Genomic DNA, 8,957 nt, shown 5'->3' with positions numbered 1-8,957 from the left:
AAATGGTAACTAATCTTATAGTGTGGATGGAGTGTATAACATTTTAAACTCAATATTTCTTTTTTTTTTTTTTTTAAATGCTCACTAGAGATTAAATGTACCCATTTATTCCAACTAGACCTATTTAAGATATATTTAAGGATGTGCTCAGGTTTGCGCTGTCAGTGGGCAGACGAGCAGCCTCAGAGCATTCAGGACTGTTCCCTGGCACTAAGGACAGCAGGCCCGGTGCCACCAGCACCACAGTGTCATCAAACGTGCTTGTCCTCCAAAAGAGAGTAGCACGTGAAGACTGTGCTTTGGGAATGGGCCTTGGCCCGTGCTGCTTCCCAGGCCGTGCCCACTTGTCCTTGGAGAAGGTGCAAACTGAGCCAGGCCAAAACCGGGCCGGTGGTTACTCGAGCAGTGTGACCTCCTCTGCCCCAAGCAGCAAAAAGCCCTTGCAAATTTGACAGGAAACAGCCTTTCTATGGATGTTTTCTGTGGATTCTTCTGAGAAACTTGATAGTTACTGAAATTAAAGGTAATTCTACGTTTTTGTCTGTTTGCCCCTGAAGTATGCAGAAAACTGTTTTCCTGAAGGAGTTTCCATAAGTGCTTGCATGGCTGTAACAGTAAGCTGCTTTGGGGGCTGCTGGGCTGCAATTGCTCCACGTAAAACAGCTCTGTGGGAATAGGGACCACGGCCACCTCTGTCTCCCTTGAGGCCACAAATAGCAGGAACGCTGCAGCTCCTGGTGAATTGACTTGTCTCTTGTCAGGTCTCAAGTACCATCATCTTTTGACACAGCGGTTCCAGCATGAACTCTATCTCATGTAGACTCCCCTTGACCCTTCATCCCATGTGTAGTCTTTGAGTTTTTTTTCACCTTTCTTTCAAATGTTTTTCACAGCTCCTTTAAGGATACTGGCTGGTGAGAACTGGCTGGAGCAAACAATGGTGGTTGGGAGATGCTGAGGCTACCAGGTGCTAGTAGATGAGCACTGCTGCTTCCTACACCTTTGAGACGTTTCAAAGTTGAAAAGATTTTGGTCACAATCATAAGAACCTCTGACAACACTTTAGACAAAAGCTTTTAAAGTTATGTATGCAGGATCTTCGCTAATATATGATTCAAGTTCTCAATTTAAGTGAATTAAAGCCAAGAAATGAAACAGTTCTATCAGCGCACGGCTACTCTCAACTGTGCATGGACAGTGTTCAACTACTTGGTGATGTATGAGAGAGAAAGCTTCAGACATATTCTATAGCCAAATATAAATGAAGTAACACAGGACTTTTATGGCAATGCTCTTGAAATGGACACACTTGTGAAGTGTTGAAAAGATTAAACTAAATAAATACATTGCTGCAATACCCATATCTGGGACAAGAACATCCAGCTTTAAGCGCCATTGCTGTCTGTTCTGAAACATGTATCAAAATATCTTCAACAACACATTAACAAATAATGAGCTATTGAGACACCTCATGAAACAGAATTATCGTGTAAACATCCAAGGCATTTTAAGTCACCCTAATCCCCCATTCGTGAAGAGGAGCAGCAAAGCGTTTGCATCTCATGAGCGACGAAAGGCTTTGACAACAATGATATTTTATGTGCCTTTCAGGGACGAAAAGCCCATTTCATTTGTTTAATTTATCTCACCCATGCTTACATTAAGGCATACCTGGGGTGGAGACCAAGTAGAGCTCCAAACCCTCTGCCTTGGCCCAGCAAAGCATAATCTGTCGAGCAAGGTACCTTGGCAGCCCCGCGCGCTTGGTCATGTTTACTTTCTTGCACATGCAAAGAGGCAGCCCAGGTTGCTCTGCTTGCCAAGGCTGCTGCCATCTGCCTTAATGGAGCTCTGGAAACAGAAGAAACACGGGTGCAAAGTCGTGAGGGAAAGCAGCGCTCTTAAGGAAGGACCTCGTTTTAACCACGGCACTTGGCTCTTCTCTCCTGCCAGAGGGCAGCCCTCGTGCCCGGCGATCAGCCCCGGGCCGGAATGGGCAGGCGACGCTCCTCCCAGCTGCAGCATCGCCGGGAACCGGGAGCCGTGGGGGCTGCGTGAGCCCAGCCGCAACCGCCGAGCGCCCGGCACAACCGCTCGGCCCTCACCACAGCTGCTGTTGGGGCCTGCCACAGGGCACGCTGAGGAAGACAGGACTTAGGGAAATCCCGCCTAGCCTATCTGGGCATCTGGGGAGGGTTTGGCTGCCACTAGCTGCCATGGTCCACTTTGCATCCTGCTACTTCTATTATTTCACGCAAGACAGCTCCTTTCAGTTTATCTCCTTGTACATGGGGCACATTAGCACAAAATCTACATTCCCTGCAGCTCAGCCCTGCTGAAATGACAGCATGATTCATTGCATGCACAGGCCACAGGGGCTGAACCACTGTCACAGATCCAAAGAAAGGTGGATTTAAAGTGCAAGAGCATCGTTTTCGCCTGATTTTCAGCCATGCCCTTTCTTTATATTACTTGCTTGAATGGCAGTGTGATTTTGTTTGCAATTAATTCTTTAATTGACATAAAGAATAATCAGTGCTGCATAGAGCTGGCGTTGACCTCTAATCAAAGATAATTCTGCATACCAGCGCCTGTTGTAAATGGGTGAACATCACATCTAATTAGGTGGCCCAATTCTGCCCTCTCGGTTACACCCGCACGCACTGCTACAGAGCAAATTTTGCTGGTCCTATTGAATACGAGGGCCCTATATTTATAGTGCTGCGGGAGGATGGCGTTAGCAACACCGAGCGTATTTCATGCTCGCAACCACTCCAGCTGCCCCTGTGAAACGAATGTTGAAACTTCGAAATGAGGTCAGCTACTATGAACCCATCTGTCATGTGTGGGAGCCATTTAGCCTCAGATTTGTTTTCCTTGGGCTTGCTGCAGCAAAACAACTCATTTGCATTTCCCTCTCCTTATGTTTGCGGCTCGAACTAGCCGCACCGCTGTAGGTACTTCCCCGAAGGGAAGGGAAGGGAAGGGAAGGGAAGGGAAGGGAAGGGAAGGGAAGGGAAGGGAAGGGAAGGGAAGGGCAGTTGGTGTGGGGTGTGCATAGAGCCTGTTGCTGAAGAGGAGCTGCCATGGGGGCAGGAAGGAAGCTAGTGGAGGAGCATCCCAGCACGAGCGCTCCTTCTGCACGAGCAGCCGCCAGCCACACTTGTGTCTCGGCGAGGCAATGGGAGTCAGAACCAGCGGCGTGTTTTACAGTAGAAATAAAAGAAAGCTGTTAAGTCTCAACATTGAATGTGGCCCCTTGCTGATGTAGACGATATTGGTGCTTACTGGAGCTACCAAGTTAGAGGGCTGTGGGAGCACGTATGAGGTCCTAGGCATTTACATTCATAGGGTCATTTAGCATTTTGCTATCGACATGGATTGCTACCCGCCTTCTTATTACTGTTAGTGCTTTTTGGCTTGTGTACTTCATCCAGCGTGGGTAGGAGGAGCAGAACAAACAGCACAAGCTCTTCCAGATGGCAGACAACTTGTGTTTCTACTCAGAGTATCAGCTGATGAGCTAGCCAATGCTGCAGCATTTGGGTTGAAATGTCCTTACACACAACATTAAAAATGAGCTTGTGGAAACGCATACAGTACGAGTCCTTCAATTAGTTTCAAGTCTTTGAAACAAAAGCTAAAGTTTGGTTCTGAAATACCCCAAACTAACACTCTCATTTGTTAGAAATATGTCATAGTGCCTTGTGATCACTCACAGGGTTTTCTGCATGACAAAGTGAAACCCGCAGCTAAGGATCTGAGCAGAGCTGAGAGAGGTGCAATGCAAGTTGCACATGCAGGTTTTTTTTATGTGTATTGAGAAAAATGGAATCCACCCAAATGGAAAGTATCAAAATACAACACACAAAGTAATCTTGCAAACATCATTAACGCAGACAAAGCTGAATAAGACACACCAGCCTTCAGCTAGATCATGCTGACCATTACTAGTTTCCACAGTGAGAAGCAAGGCTTCAGAATTTTCCAGGACAAGCAACCATCTGTCCTTCCATCCATCCGTCCAACCATCCATCTGTCCGTCCATCCATCCATCCACCTACCTATCCATCCCTGCAGAGGTTTGGACTGCCAGCAAGGACAGTGTGAAGCTGCTGTAGTTGAAACTAAGCTTCCTTCTGGTACACGGGATGGCAGAGAAGCTTCCCTCCTTGTCCTGGGCAGTGGCCATTAGCTGGCCATGTCTCCCATTGGAAGGGGAAGGAGCCCTCTCAGCTGTGGCTCCTTCTCCATGCAATACTGGTAAGCTCACGTAGCTATTTTTCTGTACACTAAAATTAACATTTGAAGCTCACAGATCTGCTGGCCTTTCACTGGCTGATATAGGCTTGGGAAGCGTGCTTGTCAGTATAGCCATATGCTGCTATTTAGGAATATCTCGTAGCCGTGGACTTTGGTGGAACAAATGCAAATGATTTTGTTCTGGCAACCAAGAATAGTTCCTCAGATGGAGCTCACATGCCTGTATAGCTCTAGAAAATATTACCCTGCACAAGGAAGTAGCAATCCAATCATTAGCAGCCTAAAATGTGCCTTGAAAGTTGTAATTCATGTAATCCAGTGATCAAAAGAAGACACTTCCAGGAGAGCCTGCAAAATCTTCCTGGAGAACCAGGAATTAGAGACCTATGCACTAATGCATAAGGCCTTTTGTCCTAAAAATGTTAAAATTTGCTTCCAGCTACTCTTACCTATTTACTACCGTCAAATTAACATTAGAAAACCCTGCAGTAATGTCCAGATGATCATCCAAGATGCTTACATCTGTACCCTCTAGGAATTTAGTCAGAAGCCAGAGGGAAGTTGGAAAATTAATATTAAACATTACTAGACTTCAGATGACAAATGCAGTAAATACGCAGCTGGATGCATGCTGAATAAGCTTAGAACTGAATTGTGGTCTTTGGATATGTTAGTGCAATGCAGAAAGAACAGCACCCTGCTACCTGCAAGGTAGATATGACTTCCAGAAAATAATCTTTTTCCTTTATCCATTATATTATTTCCGAGATTCACGCTTCTATGCAGCATTTTATTGCAACAGAAAGTTTTTACCATAGTAAAAAAGCCCAGCTCATCCACTAAGCAGAACATAAACCCTGATATAAATGAGATGGGCCCATTCTCATCTTCATTATTCAGTGAAATGTCAATTAATCTGTAAGACCCCTCCTCTTGTCAGGTTTTTAGTTAAGAAAAGCCCCTCGTATGCAAAATAGAACCAGCAGACTTCTGTAGGTAGCAGTTTAGCTTATCATAACCTAACCAGTTACCATCAGGTCTTCACGAACAGCATGCAGACCACAGATCAGCTCTGGGAACATCTCACTAAAAAGACTGCATGGGGCCATGTCATACACGAGACAAGAGATGGGAACAAAGGGTTATGCAGAATCGCTTCAGTCTTCAAGCCCTTTCCCCACGTTTCCCTTTATCCAGGCGTTAGGCACTGCACTGAAAGGGGCCTTGAAGCCTCTCCTCCGTGCGCACTCGGTGGCAGGCGGCTCCCTGAGGGCAACCAGGGGCTTACAGGCAATATCGGGTCTCCTTTGTTCACACACAAACAGCAGACAAAAAAAGGGCCCAAACAAAAATCAGGCTGGATTTAGCAAACCTGTTTCTGACCGCATTTCCCTTCTGTTCGCTTGGATTGAATTCTGTGCTGTTTATCAAATATTATGACATTGTGGGAGATGGAAGTCCATTCCAAGGGTGATTAAAAGAGAGCAGCCCCATGGAAGTGATATATTCTTGAATCCCTTTCCCCTCTAATTAGCTGGGACTCAGCTGCTCCGCTCAGTTTCCATAATGAAAGAGGAGATGGGAAGAGATGGGCCCTTTATTTCCCCAGGGCCCGAGGCACTGTCATTTATCTGCCATTCCCTGCTATAAGCTGCCAGTGAAGGGGCAGAGGAAGAACCCTGATACCATTTCACCTCATCCCTAGGCTGTGCTGATGGGCTAATCATTCAGCTGCCATGCAGTTAGCATAAGCAATACTAATTATATTAATTATCCTCGTGCACTGTGCATATTTATAATAGCAATTAGTAGACCGATGGGTTTCTTAACCAAGTATCAGGGGTGCTTCAGTTACGCAGGTTTAAAAATGTAAGTGTATTAGCTGGATGCGCTGCTGAGGTAGAACTCTGGCATATCCGAAGCATTTAATACCATTTTAGCGTGGCACAATGTGCTGCATGCTGATAGCAAAATGCATATCGTTGCTAGAAGACAGTGCCATTATATCATGTAATTACTAAATGCAAACGCTGAAACCTGGTCACCACATCAGAGTGCCGCCCCAGTCCTCTTAGAATCATCTTCTAGTCAGTGTTTATCTACAGGGATGCCAGTCAAGCAAATGAGAGAGCTGAGTGAATGCTTGTGGGCTGAGTCTACAGAAATTATACTAGCTACTATCGATGTTGTATGCATAAAATTAGCATACAACTGAACTTAGAGATGGATTTATGTAGTCAAATAGCCAAAAGCACAGAGGCCCATGAATGATTTAATAGGCAGGGAATATATGCCCCCCTTTGCAAAGTATTTTACAACCACGTGACAAATACTCATCATCCAAGGCGTACTCACTTGATGTAGGTGCCATAAATAACCTGGTGACACGGTGCCTGCAGGAGCCTCAGCTATGTGGCTGCTGCTGGAAACACTCAGGGCAGCTTCATGAGGCCTGTTGGAAATACTTGAGACAACAACAACACAAGCTTGAGGCTTAAGTATAGACTGCGCTCATGCAGTGGGGTCAAGCTCTAACGTGAGCAACTGAAGAGCAATCGAGCAGAGCTGTGTGCTCCTGCCATTCCTGACACTCAGCTGTTCCTTCTGTCACTGCTTTCTCCAGGGCAGAAATTGAACACATACATTAATCAGAAAAACTATACAAAGCCCGGACTCTTGAGTGCTGACCATTTCATAGAAAAGCAAAGCCAAAGGAGCTCTAGGCAGGTCTTCAGTCTGTATTTCAGTTGTGTTCCTTCTGTACTTCCTTTTGGTGTTGTGAGGAAAGTGTTAACTGCTAAAGCAGTGTAAAACCACCTAAGCATTTGGGAGCAAACAAACAAATTTAAGCTAGTAAATACCTTTTTCAGAATTACTAAGTTTTTAAGTTTCTCCAAAGGGAAAAAAAGAAGCCTCAGCACCTCCAGAGTGTGTGCAGACACTCGCAAGCAGTCACAAAGATGCTATTCAGACCAATATTCTCCCTCACGTTCCATTCACTTTAATATGGAAGATATTCACCTTGTGGATGATATTAGCATTTTGACAAGCGTTTAGAATCTGAAGTAACTGTGTTACTATAGGCAGAGTCGTCATGACTAGCAGCGGCTTCAGTTTGTTGTTATTCCACTTATTTTCTGAGAAACGGCTGATATTTGTGCAGTGAAACCTCCCACGACTGGCAGGGCTGTTTTAGCTTCTACCTTCGCGTGTCACTGGCTGCTCTCAGGGGTGCACTGATCGTCCTGTCACCAGAGGCCAACACTGAACACTCACAAAGCATTTTCTGCTTTCTAGACCCAACTTCTAATGCAAATCCGCGTACGCACGATGGAGCGTGCAGCACGCAACACTACTATTTTAAAGTTGCTCGTAAAACCAAAGAGAAGTGGGTGTGCAAATCCCGAGGGGATCAGGCGGTTTCCACGTGGTCTCTGGGGAGCAGTTTCCTGGCTGGGTTTGAGCTGCCAGAGCGCGGACGTTGCACGGTGCAGAGCCGCGAGCTCGGCCTGGGCTGAGGGAGCTGTGAGGGCCTTGGGCAGCCCGAGGTGAACGTGAGGCCACCCATGGGCGTGCGCAGACACAGGGCTCAAGTGCGCCCAGCTGCGCCTGGAGTGTGTTTATCCCAGGGTAAATCAAACAGAAGCGCCTTGACGTGGAGATCTCCGGTCCTCTTGGGTACCGGTACTTCAGCGTCCTCTCCCCGTCCTCCTCCTCTCCCTGACATGAGTTTCCAGCCCGCACCTGGGCCGGCTCCGGCACAGAGCCAGTTAAGGGAGTCCCTCCGGATGCAGAGTTTATGCCGAGTGTGTTTATAGCTCCTGCGGATGAGCTTCTTGCAATAGCTCAGCAGGTGACGGCACCGGTGCCAGTAGAGAGGAGGAAGAGGCAGAAGGCTCCGGCCAGGACAAGAGCCGGACCAGGGCGGCTGGGTTCCTACCTGCAGGATGGGCCGTGGAGCTGCAGCCTGGGGTTACTTCTGTACCAGTAAATCAACGGTGCCTGGGGCTGTTCCCTGGGCCTGGGGCCAGCCAGCCTGGAAGGGCCTTCCACAGTGCAACTCCCTCACCCTCTGAAGAGGGCCTGGCCACATCCAAAGTGCTTATTGGAATAGCCTTTGGCCCAAGCTAATCCCCCAACCTCGCCTGGGAATTACTGGAGAAAGTTTTAGTTGGCACAGGCCGTGCAAGGACAGAGAACATGTTCACAGCTTTACAGTCAAGTCCAGTGCCTGGGAATGTTCCCGGGTAACGTTTATTTTGCCGGCACAAACACAGCTCTTGGAGCGCGAGGGAAGCCTGAAGGACCTGGCGTGGAGCACTGCAAGTGTAAGAGCCCTACACTAGAGCATCCTCAACGTGCCTGCTCACATGTAGGCCTGGCACCCAGCTAAGGCCTCGTTAATGAGCTGTAATGAGCTCAGTAACGTGCAGCTCTATCCTGGGCGTTCATGGGACTCATTAGGCACTGCAAGAAGTAGCTTAGTCTATTTTAAGAGAAAGGTAGGTGGCTCCCAACCTTCAGATAAAAGGGGCACGAGGTTCACTCGAGCAGAGCTTTTCAAAACTGCCTGAATAGATAACAGCTACCCAGTAGTTTCAGCAGAGCAATTACAAAGCCAGATGTCACAAAGCCGAGATTGTATCCGTGGGGGCTGTCTAGCCACATCGAGACTTAGCCATTTCTTACTTTTC

Source organism: Nothoprocta perdicaria, unplaced genomic scaffold (assembly GCF_003342845.1).
Source record: "Nothoprocta perdicaria isolate Ctin4 unplaced genomic scaffold, notPer1 scaffold_151, whole genome shotgun sequence".
Classification (NCBI taxonomy): domain Eukaryota; kingdom Metazoa; phylum Chordata; class Aves; order Tinamiformes; family Tinamidae; genus Nothoprocta; species Nothoprocta perdicaria.
This window is presented reverse-complemented; position numbering follows the sequence as displayed.